Genomic DNA, 19,904 nt, shown 5'->3' with positions numbered 1-19,904 from the left:
ACTGAGTTAGCTGTGTCACCTTTCCCACCCAAAGAGCAGCTCTGCTGACTGCCAGACACTCTGCTGCGATCCTTGTAGGATGCCTCCTCATCTACACTGGGGAGATGAACTTGGACCTCCCCTTACAAAGTAGATGAGGGCACAGGGCCTCACGGAGCCTAGGTTTTTCTGGAAAAGACAAATCGATGCTTACAATAGGAGCAGGGCATGTCAAAATAAGGGATCCCCAAAGAAACACAGTAGAGCCATATAAGTAGGGTTCAGTTCTGAGGTAAAGGGGACTTTTCAGGGAGTCGGGCTCCGACTCATAGCTGAAGGACAGAAAGGCCAGGCAAAGAGGACACAGGGACAGAAAGTTTAACATGGAGAGTAAGCTATAACAGGCCATGCTCTGCAGGACAGGATTCCTTGGGCTACAGTTCTCTAAATTTTGTTCCAGGGCTACCAGGGTTTATATCAAGTGATAAGACAGATATATTGATTAGTTTTGTGTTTGTTTGTTTGTTAGTTTGTTGTCATCTTGACACAAACTGGGTCATCTTGGAAGAGGGAACCTTAATGAAGAAAATGTCTTTGTCTGACTGGCCGGCAGGCAAGTCTGTGGGGTGGGGGTCATTTTCTTAATTAATGACTGATGTGGAAGGGCCTAGCCAACTGTGGGTATTCCCTTCCTAGATGGTGAAACGGTGGTCCTGGGAGATGAAGACAGGTGGCTGAAAACGAGCGTTAGGAGCAAGTCAGTGAGCAGCACTCCTCCACAGTCTCTACTTCGGCTCCCACCTCCAGGCTCCTGCGTTGTGTGAGTTCCCTCAGTGAGGCACTGTGACGGCACGTAAGCCAAACAGACCTTTTCCTCCCCAAGCTGCTTTTGGTCAGTGTTTGAGCACAGCTACAGAACCCACACTAGGACAGATGTGAGCTTCTGAAGGTCCATGAACAGACCGTGAAGAAACCCTGGAGATCTCTATATCCTACCAGTTTGAAGAATCCTATGATGGGCTGTCCTTACGGTTTAGCCAACTCTTCTCTGTCCCTGAGGCTCAAAAGCCAGGGCCTGAAGTGTAAGGGGGCTCTGTAGGTAACAAAGTGCCCCTGGGCAAAAATCTTAACCCTTTCCCCACTGCTGATCATGGTCACGCACACACCCATCAACTAAAACCAGCTCGGCAGACCACGGACTCGGCACCCTCGTCATCTGTGTCTAAGTGTAATGGAAAAAATTGACTGTTTGCCTGGTGCAATAGGGCATGACACTGTTTACACAGAAATAATAGCCCAACTGTGATGGGTTCTAAATCTCCATTACAGTGAAAGATTTGAAGGAGTAAAGCAGTTAGAAAAATAATTGGTTTTCTTGTTTAGTTTAAAAGTCCTTTATGCTTACAGATCACAGACCTCACCTCTCCCTTCTTAGCGGCTTTAAGATAAAAAGGGAACCAGAGCTGGGAGATGAGGCCAGAGCCTAAACTTCTGTCCTTCTGACAGACTCCTCAGAGGGGACAAGGCCAGGGCTGTCTGGACTTCAGAGTATAAGTGGGTTCCTGATATCCACCAAGGTTCCTTGAGGCAGCTACCAACTTTGTACACGGGTTCATTCCGGTCTCCAAGGCAGACACAAAAGCTAGTCCCAGGCAGCCATGGGTTCATTCCGGTCTCCAAGGCAGACACAAAAGCTAGTCCCAGGCAGCCATGCTGGAGGATAAACAGAGGACACACGCCTTCTGCCTGTCGAGGAAAGCCAGCCTTTGCTCTCAAGGATTAAGAAATCCCCAGATGTCATGGACAGACACAAGGAAAGGTCTTGTGTCTCAAGGAGACAAGATGAGCTACAGACTCCTCCTAGGCCACCTTCCCCTGGTCTTGCCAGAGCGCGCCACCCTCAGCTGCGTCCTACAGAACCAGCCTGAAGTCATACGAAGTGCTGACATCAGGCCCAAGGGATCTTGTCAAATAAGCTTCACCTTAAGAGCCCAAGACTCCTCATACTTTCCTTGGGGCTTTCACTCTTCTACCTTTGGTAAAGATAAATATGTTCCTCACGATGCAGAGATGGGGAACAAGGAGTCACTGCTGGTCTCTAAGGACTCTCGTGCAGGACTTCTTTCAATTCACAGCACCCGCAGGCACACACGCAGGTCCCCTAAGACCTCACGACAATGACTCTACTGTCCGACCTATAGTCCCTCACCACTCACCCAGCATGGAGCAATTGCTAAGCTGGGAGACCAGGGTATGTCGGATACTGACAACAATCGTCTATGAGCCAGAGAACATCAGTTCACAGGGCAATGCCAGGCAGAAGGGGCTGCAGGGGGAAGGAACCAGTATGCCCCATGTGTGATTTTACCATCAGAGAGGGCTTGGATGGTCCCATCTAAGTATTCAAGGACGGGGTCTATAATCTTCAAGATGAATGTATTAGGCCACCTTCCCCAGACTTGTAGGAGGAGCAGGTGCCTGGGTTGGGTACAGCATGAAAGAACACATAACAAGAACCTATCATTCTTCTACCCCATCTGTCCTTATCTACTTACTTCTAACCCATCTGCCTGCTCTTCCATTTACTTCTTTTCACCCGTATTTCCCACCATCTATTCCTTTATCCTCCTATTCTCTAATGTGTTTGCCCATCCGTCCCTAACTGTATCTCTCCATCCATGCTTCCATCCTTCCTTCTTTCCATCCACCCACCACCTAAAAGGTCTTTACCTGTCCTTCTATCTATACATCTGTCCTTCTTTCCTTGTGTCTTTCCTTCTATTCATATATCCATACACTTCTTCCTTCCATCTACCCAGCCTTTGTGCAGACTCCATCAGTCACCGAGCTACAATCACCTCTTTCTGGCCAGTCATATTTCTGGCCTCGGGACTTCTGGGAAATGCAGCAAAGCACTCAACAGTCGAGAGTTCTTCCTAGAGGTCAGTGTCTGTCTTCTGGAGCTGGCCTGAATTTTCCCATCATGCACTCCATCCCAGCCTGAGGCCTGTCCACTTTTCTCCCTACTCAAGGTGAGCAGGGTGAGCCTGAAGGTCCAGTCCGAGCTGAGAAAGTTTCTAGAAGTAGATGTGTGCCGGTCCCATATCTAAGCTCCCACTGCTTTTGCTCACAAGGTAAGGGGTCCCTTTGAAAGGAGCTAATAGGATGAAAAGTCACAGTAGCCAAGATTCGTTCCACTCTGTTAAACTAGAGAGCTCAGATGAAGGTAACAGACCTCAAGTTGGTCTGACTTAAGACTGGTATCTGAAACATGACTTTTATTTGAAAGTTGGACCCAAATGTTGCCAACAGCAACCTTAAAAAAAAAAATCAATAAAGAAAAGAGAGGATGAGAGCCTAGTGAGAAAAATGCAGGAACTTATGAGTTCAAGACCCTGCGGGACACTCCTGAATATTTTAAATATCGTATGGGGGGTGGGGTGGGGGGGGATGAAAACAGCCTCTCCCAACTTAAAACCAGGGAGTCTCTTTCTAGTGTGCAAATCCTTTGAGGCAATTCTTCTAAATTATTTACCAGTTTTTTGATTATATCTTATGGTGGGGTGGGTGGCAGGAGGGAGGGAGGGGGTGGGGGTGGCATGGGGAGAGAGCTAGGGAAGAAGTAAGTAGGAGAAACCAGCAGCTGACATTTTCAATATCTGCCTGGAATATTTTAAAGCCTTGTGGCTGTTTGAAATCTCAGGCTCTGGCAACAATGGCCCGCTGCCTCCCGAACTTCTTTAGGTCATATTTGCATACAAAAGAGCGGCTGCTGAGAGCTATTATGCTGGCAGAGCCACGGCAGGCCTGGGAGAGGCCAGGTTACCAGCGAGTGGGAAGAACCCACAGAGACCCCATTAATTTTTCAGGAATTCTCAGGCCTTGGCCTTTTAAAGGCCAGTGGGGAGAAATTCCAGTTTGAAGTCTCCCCACAGTTGCTGCCACTAAATGTTCAGTCCAAATTGAGACATGAAGAGTGACAGGGTCCCTTGCCTAATTACGGGGCCTCCTGGCTCTGATAGCCACAAAGAAGAGAGCCTTTGCCCAGCACGGCGTGAGGTGCACTGGGGAGAGGCCCCCATGTGTGCACCCAACTCTCCCTCCGAGGTCCAATTTCGGGAAATTTATTCCCGTTGTAAGCCATTAGGTGGCAATTTTTCAAATCAACCTTATGATTCCAAAGCCATCAAAGCACTTGCTGCCTAATAGACCCTGGAAACCTTCTCCCAGGCTCAGAGCTGAGCGAAAGGTCTCTAAAAGCATAGCGTAATAAAGCTACATGTTCTTCGGTCTTCTCGGGGCTTAAAGAAACTGGCTCACAGCTAAGCACAGCCCGGGTTCCAGGCTGTTCAGACACCCACAAAGTCGGGAAGAGTGATGGTATGGGGGATGGGGCGGGGGAGGTCAGGAGGCATCCGGGGAAGGGGACTAGGCTTGCAGTGCTGAGCTCCTCCATCAGGATGCTCCCGGTGGTCCAGGCTCTACAGCCTCTGCAAATGGAGCCATGGGATAGAGCAAGGAAAGGTAGCTGTCTCACACTGGGCTCCTGTCTCCATACCCTCCTGCCTGTCTTCCACTGTGCCCGGAGGGACCCTAAATTCAACAAGAACAACGAGTTTCATCATGGTATAGAAACCAAAGCAGTTTCCGAGGAAGCCAGGACAATGGTCCACCTCCCCACTAAAGGAAGGGGGCTGGAGAATCTCTTTGTGTTTAGTGTTTGTTGGTTTGCAGTTTGGTTTGGAGGCACTTGGGGCTTTAACTCCGACCCTCACCAGGGAAAACGGTCTTCAGATGAGCTACACCCCAGCCCTGGATCACTGCCTCTGAAACGGGTGTTTGTGATAGGCTGGCTTGTGTCCGAACAAAACGTTTCCTCTGTCCCTTTGTTTAGGTTTTCAGAAACAGTCACTTCATTGTGCTAAGTGGAAATATGACAGTAACAGAGTAGGCAATATCATTACGTTTAAAACCATTCTTGGAGGCTCCATCACAAAGGGACGCACTCAGGTAGTCTAAGACGGGGTGGGGACAGGGATAGGGATCCCAGGGTAGGGATAAAAAGAACCCTGCTAGCAGGAAGCACTACGTAACAGGAAGTTACAAGACACTGTCACATATGGGGCCTCGTGTTAGGTGTACAGAATCACAGGTTCCGTCCTGACCGACAATGGAGCTGCGTTCTCCTATTCTTCCAGCCCTCCCTCTGCCCCATTCCCCCGGTCCCCTCTTTGCTGAGGATGAACCCTATGGCCTGCTAGGGCATTAAAGAGTTCCACCACAGCCAGTGAGCCACAGTCCCAGCTAGATGGGGACTGTTTTCCACTCAGAACCTAAGGACTTTCTGGCAAGATCCATCTTCTTCTTGCCAAGCTGAAGCAGGAGGCCCTTGCAAGCTACCCACTGGCCCTGTCTCCAAAGAGAGAAACAGAAACAGTGAGGTCCAGGAGGAAGCCTGGAACAAGAGGCACTAACCAGGGAAGTTACCTGGAGCCACCATAAATCACCTGTCTCCCTCAAATCTGTCCTCAGAGAAAGGGGTTTAACTATGTTTAGTCTCTGACCCTCTGGTTTAAGGGTTCAACACCTCCAAAGGGGGCTCGCTCCTCTCACCTGCTTCCCTTTCTCTGGGAGCTCTGCCCCTGCGCTGCACATCCACACCACTTCTTTCTCCCATACTCAACCCCCTCACCCACTTCATCCTTCAGTGTATCAGCCAAGGAAGCAGAACCATCCCACGTCTGGAATGTATGTTGACTATCCGAGTCTATCTGTGTGTTGGTTAGGCAGGGAGACCGAGCAGAGATGTTTGGCAAGCCTCAACAGATGACACTAGGAGTATAAGGGACTCTACGTGGGTCATCGAGACTAGGAAATCGGAAAATGACAAAGAAATAACACAGGAGGGGGACATCCACTCTGGGACACAAGGAGGATGACTAGACAGAGCTCAGGCTGAAGGTTGTATCTGGCTGAGTGTGACAAGCTTGGGAGTAGGGAATCTACCTATACAGGACATTTCAGTAATGCTACCTGGGCTTGGGGGCAGCCAATGGCTCTGAGGCAAGGGGACCACACTATGAGACGGAAAACACGGGGAGGGGAACGCTGGTGAGACAGGACTGGGCTGAGAGGGCGAGAAGGTCAGGTGGAAGAGTACCCTAGATTCTGACTACAGCAATCAGCCAAGGAGGAAAACAAGGCAGCTGAGACAGCGGGGCCAGAGTCCCGGAGTGGTAAATGACCATTAGGCAAAGGGACAACTTGATCAGGAGGAGGGTGACCTCAGAAATAGAAACTGAGAGGTGTAGTAGAGATGGCTTTCTCAAAACCCCGGGGGCCTCTAACTTTACTCACACTGGAAAGTCCCCACGAGCAAAAGTCATCTCAAAACTGTTTGTCCTCGTCAAAGGCTCCCCCAAACCTGTCTGCCAGCCCATCACCCCATTCGCAATGCTAGAAGCTCCAGTCTCACTGTTTCCAGACAGAAAATGAGCCGGGGGGGGGGGCTAGCAGCAGGTGGAGAACAATCAAGTCCACAGGGCTGTTTGCGGGGCTCCAAACTATAAACAGGGAGAGAGGTGCTCGACTCTTGAGGACCGTAGTGAATTCTGAGATCTGGAGAGTACGACCTCAGGTCGTCCGCCACCGGTGCCCATTCAAGGAGCAATGACGGAAGAATGTGTGTTTGAAGGCATGACAGCCATTCAAGGCAGCAGAGAAAAACGTAGCATCCTGGCAATTAACAGAGAAGACAAACCCAGGGGCCTCTGCCACATTAGAGACTTAATGGCCCATGATGCTACAGGGGCCAACATTCCCCTCTTGCTGGATTCCAACTTGGCTAGCTCTGTACTGCGCCTGTATGGCTTGCCTCTGAGGAGGAAATGCGCTAAACGAGAAGGCTCATGCAGGGGTGTCCTTGGTCTGTGCGGGAAGCTTTTGTGATCAATAAAAGGAAATTCTCTCTCAAGTATGCAGACTCACACAGATTCCTTTTCTCCCAGCCCCACCCTCACAGCCCTGCTTGGAAGTAAACTCTGGACAGTGGACTTCTTCAGTATCTCAGCAGAGAATTCGGACTACATGTGCCCACCACTGCAGAAAGCAGGGAGGGGATCTGGCTCACAGAAGGGCATTGGCCCGCGTCTGCTGCATGGCTGTGACCTAAATAGTGAGGTGAACCACAAAAGGGGGTAGGGCAGGCGGGATGACCACACAGGGTGCAGAGTGTGAGGGTGAGGTCAGAGAGGTTAGGAAGGCTAGACAAGGAGGAGAAGGAGGAAGCTGGGATAGGTCAGGTTTCCTGTGATGCTAACCCTAAGTCCCTCAGTATGTGACACTATTTGGAAATAGAGTTGCTGCAGGTGTAATTAGTTGTGTTAAAATGAGGCTCAGTGTGGAGGAGGGAAGGACCTCGATGTAATGGATCGGGGGACCTAACAGAAAAGGTGGACTGGGGACACAGGGAAAAGGCCATGAGAAGAAACTGGAAAGACATGAGTGACATGTCTACAAACCCAAGAACAGTCGCCACAGTCAGGAGGGAGGCCTGGGACAGAGGCACCCTGGGCCCCTCAGTCTTCAGAGCTACTTCACCTCACAATCTCCAGGGCTGTGACATGATGTTTCTCTGCAGCTGAAGTCAAGAATCTGTGGAACTTTCTACTGCAGCCGTCACAAACTCAGACTGGAGAGAGAGGAAGGGAGGGAGAGAGGAAGGAAAAAGAGGCTGCCCAGGGCTGCCATCTCCCTGGCTGGGTGGAAGGCACAGGCTGGGGCTGGGTTCCTATAGCAGGCAGCCTGGCACGGAAAAAGCAATCAATGCCCCTTGCACAGCATTTTCCCACCACCTTTCTTCCCCCTCGCCACGTCCCTCTGCTGAAGCTACCCTGCCCCAGAGGATTAATTTTTAATAAATCAGCACTCTGTTTTCTGTATTTAATAAAATTTAAGACAACAAGTCATTGGACCTGGAAAGCTTGGGCTGACTAATTACTACCCAACATCTGCCTTGGGGTGTCCAGGTGCCCCCACCCCCACCCCAGGGAGCAGAAAGCTGCTCACGTATAAAAGCGAGAGAAGACTAGGTGGTGCCTGCCCAGTCACCCTGAGCAAGGTCAAATGTAGGAAGCAGTTGTCTATCCTGTGGGCATATGCTCACACATTCAGGTAGTGAGTACCACCCATCCCTTTTCAGGAATGGCACACTGAAACCAGGGGTAACTGGGCCTTTGCTTTGGGTCTAAGGGACAGTCCAACCGCTTTCCCCGGAAGCACTCAGTATATGAAGGTGCACAGTGAAGGATGTAGTGTTGATACATCATGCTGCCTCACTTCTCACCAGCCACCCAAGCATGCTCCTAGTACACAGGGGGCACTTAGCCCAGAGCCCCACCTCCTGACAGCACACAGCCCTCTCAGCCAGATTCTGTTTGCTACCTTTGGAGTCACACTTCCTCTGTACAGCTGAGATGTGGTCCCAACCCCTGCCCTCCTCACCCCCAGCCCCAAGCTTTGCTTCAGCTCTGGGCATTCTAGTCTGAAGTTCTCTAAATTCAACTTCTATGTTGCCCTGAAGACAGTCTGTGCTGCTCTTCCCTGGGAACCGTGAGCACGCCATCCTGCCAGGGGTCTGACCTGTCTCTTCACAGCTCCTGCTCTGCCTTCAAGGCCCCTTTCCACTTTTAGATAAGCCCCCCTGTACTTGGCAAGATGCCCCACCTTCACCTTGGGTATCTTTAATCATGTTTCTCCATGACTCTCCTTTACCACGAGGACCCCTCCCCCCCACCCAGTGTGAGGGCTGTGTCCTGTGATGCTGGGCTACAGGTGCAGAGAGGATGGCAGTTAGGTACAAAGAAACACCTGTCTGGTCAAGCATTAGGGTTCCGTTCTAGCCCCAAAGATTGCTTGAGTTAGCTCCGTGGAATCTGAAGCTGGGAGCCAAGGGCAGCGAAGCCTGTGTCATTCTGACATCAGAGGAACAAAGGCGCCTGATGATTCACACCGCTCTTCCCGCCTCCCGGCTTCTCGCTGCCCTTTGTTAAAACGCTTTGACCTTGGTCCACAGCCCTGCACGGCATCCCTCACCTTCTTACCTCATTCTCCCATCCCTTCTCAAAATAACTGCAGAGCATTCTGACAGGGCCCTGAGTTTAGCACAAAGGCCATCTGTTAAATCTCACCAAGAAGCTTGTGAGAAAAGTCCCCGAACATGGTAGTTTAACTTTTGTACCAAACGACTACCCCAAACTCAAGTTTTATTCAAGAAGCTCTCTCCCTACGCATTATGTAGAAAGAAAAACACTGAACAGCACAGGCCTGCCTCTGGGAAACTTCTCTCTGGCTCTTACCACCAGGCAGGCATTCTTCTGGGTGGTGTAGCCAAGCAACCAGCACTGAGACTGGGCTCAAATCCTCCAGTGACCGTGCAAGGGGCTGCCATAGTTACCCAAAGCAAACAGCTCAATGCACTTGCCAGGTGCCCAGTAGCCAGGCACCAGAACAGTCTAGAGAATTCTCAAATTATCCTCCTGTGGCCAACACAGAGTGCACCCTACATACAAAACCTGGCTCAAAACAATTAATAGGCAGGCCAGTTATTTTTCTGGAGTTCACAGGGTCACTGATTAGGGTTATGGGCAGAGCCACTGGGCTTTTGTCAGATGGCTCAGAGGCAGGAACAAGGAGAAAACTACAGCTAGGGAGGGGTCTCCATTCAATCTAGAGATTCTCGATCCAAGACCATAGATGTTCCTAGACATGAGGAATCCAGAAATTTCTGACTTTACTTCCCATCTTACTACGTAGACGATATCAAACAGTTTCTAAAAGCCGACCAAAAATTGTACACTGACTCTGTGTTCTTTACTTTTGACAAATCACTAAATAAACACACTGAAACTCTCCTAGCCATCGACAGACTGCATATTACACAGTATATACATTGCATGTGTGCATACATAGATGTGTGCACACATACATGTAAGTATAATACATTCAAGTTGATCTTTCATATAGAAATATACTTGAATACATGCAATAAAATGTCTGGTATAGATTTCTATAAAGCCATCTGACTCCAAACTATCAAATCAGAACTCACCTTACTCCCTAATGTTACTGAGTAATTGGTTCTTCAAGAGGGAAACAGTGTTTTGAGGACCCAGGGTCTCTAGGAGAAATTTTACTTGAGAAGCGGTAAAGACATTAAGAACACTTGAATAGCTCCTACTGTGTACCGCCAAGGAAGCTGATGTCTCAGAGCAGTAAAAGACTTTTAGAAGCTTCTCATAGAACACTTCAAGAGACATTAGTCCCACACCCCCCTCCTCAATGCAAGTTCAGCAGTGAGACATGCTCAGGTATCGGTATTCACACCACAACGCTGGTCAGCAGACTGAGAAGTCCTGGAGTTGCTACATTATCTGGCATCGCTTGTGTGTCTGACACCTCTCAACGTGTAGGGAACTGTGGCCTTTGGGGAAAACGTCTACTTCTCTATATAGTGTCTAATTCTGCCCAGAGAGTGAGCTTGGTAGGAAGGGTCAGTGAGGCATGAATGACGACGCTAGGCCTTTGGAACAGGGCCCTGCCACACTTTTCTCCTCTCCACCCGGACAGTAGAATAAATGCCAGCGAAGCTGTGAGGCCTGCTACATGGAGTCTACATGGGAAAAGATGATACCCCGTTCCCAACTCCGAGAGCCTTGGCCGACTCAAGTTAAGTCCTGCTGCCAAGGAGAGTTAAATGGCTGCAAATGACCTAGACGGCAATCATCTGCCTAAAATAAACTCGAAGATGATGCGGCTCTGGGAGCTGCATCAACATCTTTCCATGAAGATTTGCTGACCCAATACAGCAGGCCTGGCATTTAGCTCTGACTGTGCTCCCAAGCATGGCCTTTGGCGAGTACTCGATCAAGACCAACTCTCCAAAACCAGGGGACCAGGGTGGCTCTCTCCCTGTGAGAGAGGCTGGGAGGCATCACAGCAATGAGACGGCTGTGGACTTGTCCCTGCGGGTCTGTCCTCTCTCTCCCAGGAGCTCCCTTGCCAATGACAGGACTGCACAACACTGATGCGCCCGTGTGGATACTGAGCTTGGATGTGCTGATGGCCAGGTGTGACTGTGAACAGGGAACAGAGCTCCAGGTTGTGACTCTGCTGCTCAGGGACTCCTCAGTGTCCATGCAGCGAAAGGGGCACAATGGAAGTCTTCTTGGGAATGTTTCAATCAGTCACACCTCTCTGAAAAATTTCTAGAATTTTGTCTAGAGCTTGTGCATAACACCCAGAAATGGGCCTCAGCTGGGTGTGTGTGTGTGTGTGTGTATGTGCATGCGACTATGTGCACAGATGAGTGCACTTGTGTTGGGGGGAGGGAGAAGGAGAGGGAAGGAGAGAGAGAACACAAGTGTGAGAATGTGAGCATGCAGGCATACGGGAGGGCAAACCCCAAGTTTCACTTGTGGCTATCTAGCAGACTACGGCAAGAGACAGGCTCAGCTGGGCTCTCCGTGCAGCCCTACTCCTCCGAGCACACACGGGGGACCAGCAGTTCAAAACTGTCGCTGTGGGCTCTCCCCCACTGTGGCCTCTGTGCTTTCCCGCCCCGCTGCCTCAGGCCCACCTCACCTCCACTCTCGAGAACATGTCTGTTTGCTTTGGACTGGCTATACACAGAAACTTAAAAACTCAGGGGGCACAGAGGGGGAGCCGGGCCCTGTTTAAAAATGCTCTCTGCAACAGCTGTCATCTTTAATGTATAAGGGTCCCTCAGAACCAGGCCAGCAGTGGACAAGTGCTGGGGTCCGCGCCCCCCTGCACACTTTCTAGGGCTTAAAAACACAAGTGGAAGTACAGGAAGTTGGTTTTTACAAAAGCAAAGGAGATGCTAATGCAGGAAGATGGCTTCAAGCCCTCGTTTCAAGTCTTGGGATACATGCCAAGGGTTTGCAACAACAAACACAGCTCCCTACAGGAGAGCTAGGGGCCAGAGGATCCTCTGCATTATTCAGGGGGATACCACAGGATCATCTTCTGCGCAAACTGGCACAGAGAGTAAGTGCTTCCTATGCCAGCTGCAGTGGGCAGTTGGCTGTGTTTTCAAAGCAAAGGGCATCGTAGTATGGACCCCACAGAAAGGGCAGGGGAAGAAGCAGTCAGGAGAGCATCTCCAAGGATCAGTGTGAGGGAATGAGTTAGGTGTGGAGAGCCAGGCATACACAATTAGTGAGCAGGCTCACTGTCACAATGGAAGTGGATTGTAACCCCACATGTGGTCACAGCAGTACTTACTTCTGGGGGTGGGGATGGCGGGGCTGGATCAGCACCTTTCAGGCCCTGGGTTAGTGAAGAGTCCATGGCCTTCCGTACTATATACTTACTACTTCACGCCAAATTCCAAAAGCACACTCAGACCCAAACCAAACAGTCAGATGCATCATGGCATTGGCAGCAGTATGGGGTTGAGGTAGGCTGGATATATTCGTGGTAGCCTTTGAGAACAGAAGGGGAAGTACATGGTCTCTACACACTGACACCATCATGAAAACACAGGAAGAGGGCATCTGACATCCCATGGTCTGGGGTTGTTTGTTGGGGGGCTACCAAAGATATGCTGGTTTCACCACGGTGCCTCAGGAGCTCCCCCAACTCAGTTAACACAACTAAGAAAAATGCTCACGATCCAATCAGAACACGTAGGGAACAGTCTCTCCACTCAGTGCATAGGTGGGGAGCTCTCATTTCACTAGGGTTCGCCCAATAAATGAGATTTCAGTCTGGGTGTCTGCCTGGCCACGAGTTAGCTAACAGGACACAGGGTCATGAAACCCTTCCTGCTTAATATTAGAATTTAGCCAGCTTGTGGCAGTTCCTGATGAGGCTGAGAAAAAGCAAGAACCCTGGGGTCAGACAACATTGGGATCCTTACTCTACCAACCTTTAGCCATGGGACCTTGACCAAGTCACTTAACCTCTATGGACCTCCATTTACTCACGGTAAAATGAAGCTAACAGAAAGAGTTCCTGCCTTAAGGTCTGTGGTGAGGATGCATAGGCAGGTACTCCAGGCTGCTCGGGCTGCTATTCTGGGGCTAGCATTAAGCTCACTTTGCCCTATGACACTGCTGCCTGCTCTCCACAGTAAATCATAGGGATGCAATCCCAAGTCCTTATGTTACGATCATCACCTAAATAGCAAGTTTCAAGTCATGTCACAAGACACCTTGAAAACCATGACAGCGGCCTTACAGAGAAATGACAGGTCTGAGTGAGAAGCCCCTTGACCATGGCTCCTCAGCCAAGGCTGCTCCTGCAGCTTTGTTCCAGCTCCATCAGGAGGAAGCCCAGAGCTCTCCTGCCTGCGTCTCAGCTCTCACATTGCTGAGGGCAAGGCTCCACCCTCTCCTAGTCCTCCAAGGAAGAAGAAGGACGGTGATGTTGCCCACCATTTGGTGGGTGCTGAGCAGAAACCCATGTGATGAAGCACACTGTGTTTGCAATTACTGACCCATCATAGGTAATGAATGCTTGCCAGCTACCTACACTAACTGTGAAACCATCCAAACCTCCTTAGAGAGCAGCCTTTCCAGGAACAAGTTGTTGCCCCTCCCCCTTAACCCTTATATCCTAAATTCAGAAAAGGACACTGAGAGAGTAATCCTTATTTCCACAAAAAGCCAGCAAGAAGATGTGTTGGCAGATCACCACAGTCACCTGGCCTGTCCTGGCATCTGGGACCCACAGTCCAAGATTGGTGCACACGACCAGGAGAGAGAGCAATCTAGTGTTTGCCGGCTGTGGGCAAAGTGGCCCTGGTCAGATGGCTTCTCCCCTGTGAGGATAGACAGGCTGCTGCGGTCTCTGTAGGCTGAAGCAAGGATGGTCCCACCACACTGATAAAGACGAGGAGAACTGAGAGCCATGCTGAAGAAGGCCTGAAGCCTTGGGCCAACATGTCTCAGAGCCCACTCAGGAACAGCTCTCTGGGTACATAGGAAGGTGCTGGACCCACTAACAGGGTTCTGGGGATGAAGACCAGTGTCTGTTAACTGAAGCCTAAAGAGTAAGCACATAGCCAGAGAAGCCTGTCCTGGGACTGAGAGACTAGAGCAAGAGACAATGTTTTTTGAGGAAAGAAAAGAAAGTTGTGGCTCATGAAAATGACAAGCAAAGTTTGCAGAATGTAGGGCTTCTTCTCAGCCCAATTCCCAGAAATGCTGATGTTCCCTATGCCTCCTTTCTGGGATCAGAGGGCTCACTGACTCAAGTTTAAATGAGAAGGACTCCATAGGCTCATATATCCAAATACTTGGTCCCCAGTTAGTGGAACTGTTTGGGAAGAATTAGCAGGTGTGGCCTTGTTGGAGGCGTGTCACTGGAGGCCAGCTTTGAGGCTTCATTTCCGGTTAGCCACCCCCCAGCGCACACACTTGTGGATCAAGAGGTAAATTCTCAGCTCCATATCCACATGCCTGCTGCCGTGCTCTCCACCATGATGGGTCATGGACTCCAACCTGGAACTGTGGACACAGAGCAATAGAAGAGTAACAAAGATACAGATAAAGGCAAGAGACATACCTGTCCCTTTCGAAGGGCAGACAGCCCCTGCTGGGCAGCGTTCTGGTAGAGTTTTAAAGGCCACAGCTCACCAAGTCTGTTAGAATGAACACAGGCCTGTTCTCACAGCCCACTGCTCTCCAATGACTAAGTCCTGTGTTCTTTCCCAATATCTGCTTACTTGCAACCCCAACTTCAGAAAGCTCCAGATCTAGACTCCTATATATGCAGGAACAGGTAAAGAGTAATGGTGATACCTTTGCTCTTGGGCCAAAAGCAGGCAAACTTGCTGTGCAGAGATGCCAGCTTCCAGGCTGGCTCCTGATCTGGCAGAAATGTCACAGGACAGATGGGCAGATGGAAGAAAAAGATCCCAAAAAAGACAGGGCAGCCCACTGCTGCAGAAATAACAACTGGCTCTTCCAAGATGGCTTCCTCAAGCCCCATCCCTCACATCTATTGACTGATTTCACCAAGGATCTCATTTGTGCACTGACAGACAAGACGTCTGCCAGGGAGATGGAGGCTGTCCTACCTTAACTGTGCCCCTGCCCCCGACTGAAAGTCAAGTCAGCGGAGAAGGCTGCCTTGTCCACAGTCTGCATGTGGACACAGGGATCAAAGTCACTACAGGCAAAAAGGACATGGGAATTTGGTCCCTCACGCTCCAGTTCTTCCGAACATGGACCTGCCTCGGGCAGCCATTCCTCGCCACAGACTCAATGTGCCTTATCGACAAGGAAGGAAGCTACCTGGATCTCTAGAGGGAATAGGACAACTGCAGACACATCACCACCCCCCGTTTCCTCTCACGCCAGGAAAGGGCAGAGGATAGCATGGCAGAGTTTTGTGGAAGCCTGCAAAACTAAACTGGCACCCCATTGTGTCTCCCACAAGAACAGAAAAGGACACAGACCCAGCAGGGCTCTGTATGCACAATCATGAAGGAAGAGCCAGGGGTGGGAGGGGGCCACACTATGCACAGAGACAGCCTATCTGTGAAGTTTTAACTTTTAACAGTTTAGTTTTGGACACACAAACACAGACATAGAAAGACCCTGTCTCCAAAACAAACAAAAGCTTATTTTTATCTTCTGTCTGAATGTATACATATGAACCATGTATGTGCCTGGTGTCTATAAAGGTCTAAAGGTGGCATGGGAATCCCCCGAAACTGGTGTTACAGATAGCTGTGAGCGCTCGTGTGGGTGCTGGGAACTGAACTCAGGTCCTCTGCAAGAGCAGCAAATGTTCTTTGTTTGTTTGTTTTTCCAGACAGGGTTTCTCTGTGTAGCCCTGGCTGTCATGCAACTTGCTTTGTAGACCAGACTGACCTCGAACTCACAGAGATCCACCTGCCTCTGCTTCCCAAATGCTGGGATTAGAGGTGTGCGCTCTTAACCACTGAGCTATTGCTCCAGCTCCACGTTCTAAGCTTTCAGGGGATACTGAGTAAAGTATACATTTTTGTAACACTTCCTTTCTCTCTCTCTCTTTTAAACTGGGAAATGCCATTTCTAGTCGCCACTTAGCCACACAAGGTAATAAATCTTTTCCCTCCCTCTCCAGTTTCATTTTGAAGAGAGAAAAAGAAAACCCGGTTCCCTTCAATGTTGAATTTGCTGAAGGTCAAATTCTAGTGCCTATAAACTTTGATAATGTCTCTATAATTTACTATTTTTTTACAGGCGCTCTAGCTTTTAATAGCAAAAGCAAGTCATTTTTCTCTGCTCATTTGCAGCGTGTGAAGGGGGGAAAATCTGTCGCGTCTGACGTGTCTGAGCTAACACACTTCATTTTCCTTTCTAGTCAGTACATGAACTAAAAATTACTTCTTGCAAATAGATGCATATGTCTATAATGGACACATAACATATGTGTCCATGATCAAGGCTGGAGAAAAACAGAATAAAATGAAGATAAGCCAGTCAAAATACTGTCAACAGCACCCCCACTCAAATAAAGAAAAAAACAAAACCCCGCACTGTATTAATGTATCTATGTTTAAGAAAATTCTGGTCACCAGCACAATTCCTAACTACATTCTAACCCTTAACCTTATACCTCTTATACCCACAGACACATGCAGTTATCAGCCTCATCGAAGAACTTTCTCTCTACAGCAATTAAAAGAACATTACAGAAAACTATAATGATGCATAGACCGACAGATCATGGGGAGCCCCAAAGGATACAACTCCTGCACAGCTCCTGAACCTAAGACTCAGGAACATCAGAAAAGGGGGAAGAAACTAGGCAGTGGTGGTGGTGGCACACACCTTTAATTCCAGCCCTCAGGAGGCAGAGGCAGAGTGATCTCTTGTGAGTTCGAGGCCAGCCTAGTCTTCAGAGCGAGTTCCAGGACAGCCCTACACAGAGAAACCCTGACTCAAAAAACAAAAAAACAAGAGAGGGTGAAGACTCCAGGAATAGAATATGCAAATAAAGGATCCAGTCCAGGAATATAGAAACATAAAATTGTAGGCACAAACGCATTTTGAGAAAAGGAAAGAAAGCTGGCAGTCACTGTTAATCGTTAATCTTTAACAAACATTTTCTGCCTTTAGAGCAGTCATCCTGGCAGCCATGTGGACAGAGGTAAACTTTTAACATTTGTCTCCTGCCTCCCAGCTTCCCAGCAAGGCAGGTACTGCGGACAAAGGTTAGCTTCTAACTGTTGCCTCTATGGGACCCTCTGCTTGTGTTCCCTTAATTTTTAACTGTCCCCTATGCATTCTTTCAGGGACAGTGAAAAGCGCCTGTGTCAGCCATAGGCTTTTGCAAACATCCTAAGCTAACATTCTAACGTCTTATAACCCAAAGCTGTAAAACTTAAAATGTAATGTGACTTTAAGCCTGACCTCAAGGCTGTAAAAGCTCTTTGACCCACACCTGGTGCTTGACTTTACTATAAGAGGAGGCCACAATCAGAAGCCGGATCTCTGGCTGTGGTCACAGCTATAGCTGAGAAGCTTTGTGTGCCCCGTGGTGATATTTTTTTCTCTTTTTCTGAAAGAAAGCTTGCTTCTGGTTTAACAGACTTTGGTGGTCTGTCCCCCGTCACTGCACAAACCCGGACCCAACAAGAGAGGAAAGAAAGACTGTAAGAGCCAGGAAATCAGGAAATTTACTGTGAGTTTGTGTCTCCTAGAAATGGCTATCCAAACAAGACCTGAACAATGACCCTATCAATAGATACACTAACCCTGGGGGTGGAATCTCACAGTGGCACAGCACCTAAATGAAGAATTTTAGTCAACTAATGACTGCAAAGAGAGGGAGAATTAGCCTCTCCCAGTGATGAGCCCACGAAAAGGTATGAGGTGGTCAGCCCTGAAATCATCATATGCACACAAACAACAAAAACAGACCAAGCAAGTTGCTATTTCTATATTTGTGAGTGAATAATAATAATAATAATAATAATAATAATAATAATAATAATAATAATAATAATAAATTGAGGGAGTGCATGCGGAGGTGCACAAGAGGGCAGGGACAAAAGAAGGGTTGGAGAGAGGAAAGCGGGGGAGGGATGCAATTGTGTTTTAATTTAAAAAGTTTATTTTAAAAAGAAACTTCTGGTCAGAAGGTCAAAGATTTCTCAGGTCACCAAACAATACCCCACCCACCCACCTTCAAAAATCTTAGCAACACCAGCCCATGTGCAGAAAGTCTCATGTTGGGGCCTCAGCAGCTGGGATAGCTAATCTTCATTGTCAACTCTGCAGGGTTCAGAATCACCTAGGAAATGGACGAGGCACATTGCTGGCTGCGGTTCCTGAGTGTATTCCCACAGAGGATTAACTGAAGGACAAGGACCAGCCTAGCACCTGAAGATCCAGATGGAAGGCGGAAAGGAGGAGGCCAGCGGAATGGTGGTCACTCTCTTCTCTCTGCTTCCTGTCTCACCATGATGTGACAGGTTCCCTCTGCTCCTCCGGCCACGGTACATTGAAACCTTACACTGCGAGGACTCTTTCCTTCCTTAGGTTGTTTCTGGCTGGTATTGTCTCAGGGGCGACAAGAGAAGCAGCTCCACACACGGGCTTAGACTACAGGACAGGAGTGGAGGAGGGCTGGGGTTGGGTGAAGCCAGGAGCAAGACTTGCTCCATCTCTAAAGATCCCCATGTCCTGGGCAGTGTGAGTGTTCTTGCACTCCCAGCACCCCTACAATACAAGATCTGTGGGGAGTGCTCGGAGGGGAAGGGTTTCGATCTTAGTTTGGCCTTGAGCAATCAGTGTAAGGATAATGGAGAAGAGTGAACAGTGAGCACCCAGTCATGGGTGCCTGGTGCCCTATACAGTGCACCTGGTCATATGCAATCCCTGGGCCCCTTCCTCCATTCACATCACACTGCCACCTTCACTGCTGGGGATCGGAGGCTCAGAAACATAGTACAGCACCAGAGCCAGGGCCCAGGCTACTAGGCAGCAAATGATACCCCAATAGTGTCACCATAATCCTTGTACCGTCCTCTCTCACCTGCTTCTGAGGCTTTCGGTGCTAATGCAAATTCATTTCAACAGCCAGGTGTGACCCTGGAGGTCCCAGGAGGCTGGAGGAGAGGCCCCAGGAGGAGGGTGCCAATGACTCTGCAGAGGTTCGCTATCTACCTGAGAGAAGGAGCTAGCTTAGAAGGGTGGCCATTAGCAGCTTGGGCAGCACCCTGCTTTCTGTGTCCCGTCGCTCTAATGGGAAGAGAAGGGCTCACACACCTCTGGGCGGGCTCCCTGCCAAAAGGCACCACAGAGCAGCTTCCTGTTCATTTTACCTCATGGATGGTTTTTTAAAGCTTTTTAATTGTCCTTAATAAATTACCTACATGCGCACAATGGTTACAATAGTTACATTAATTTTTCTCAGGGCATCTAAGCTGTTTATCACAGGAGTGTTAATGGAAAAGAAAAACATGTCAGGCGGGCTCTTTCTCACACTCTCAGGGCTTGAGTAAATTAATGCTTATGGGATTGCTTTCCCACACCACAATTAGGGACATCTTTATTCCATCCTGGCTTACCATCTTTCAGCAGGGCCAGAGGAGTGTGCCCACCGGAGAGCCCTAGCAAGGACCGCCAAGGGAGCAGACTCACGCAAGCCTGCCTCCGATTAAGTAACTTGTAACTTTATCCTCGACACTCCCTTGCCTGAAATCGAAACTGAGAGACCTTGGCATTCACAGCTTGCCCCAAATGGAACAGGAGAAACATGTCAGAGATATTTCAGACGAAAAGCATCTTGACACATGAGGCCGCCTACCAGACAAACTGTCCAGGGCTGGAGGGTGGAGACAGCTTCCATTCCTAGAACAATGGCAGCATGGAACAGAGTTCCTAGCTCCGATAACCACTGGG

General features: G+C 49.2%; 1 protein-coding gene and 1 long non-coding RNA gene across 8 annotated transcripts in view; one reads left to right on the top strand and one right to left on the bottom strand.

Annotated features, from left to right (window-relative positions):
- Positions 1–19,904, bottom strand: part of Msi2 (musashi RNA binding protein 2) — a 360,249-nt gene that overhangs the window by 176,925 nt on the left and 163,420 nt on the right. The window lies entirely within an intron of this gene.
- LOC146893244 (uncharacterized) lies at positions 17,475–19,385 on the top strand. The gene is made up of 2 exons (XR_015003750.2): positions 17,475–17,679; positions 18,279–19,385. It is a non-coding gene; the product is annotated as an uncharacterized LOC146893244 (long non-coding RNA).

The sequence above is a fragment of the Myodes glareolus genome, chromosome 9 (genome assembly GCF_982192425.1).
Source record: "Myodes glareolus chromosome 9, mMyoGla1.1, whole genome shotgun sequence".
Classification (NCBI taxonomy): domain Eukaryota; kingdom Metazoa; phylum Chordata; class Mammalia; order Rodentia; family Cricetidae; genus Myodes; species Myodes glareolus.
The sequence above is the reverse complement of the archived record's forward strand: the minus strand, read 5'-3'. Positions and strand labels throughout refer to the sequence as shown.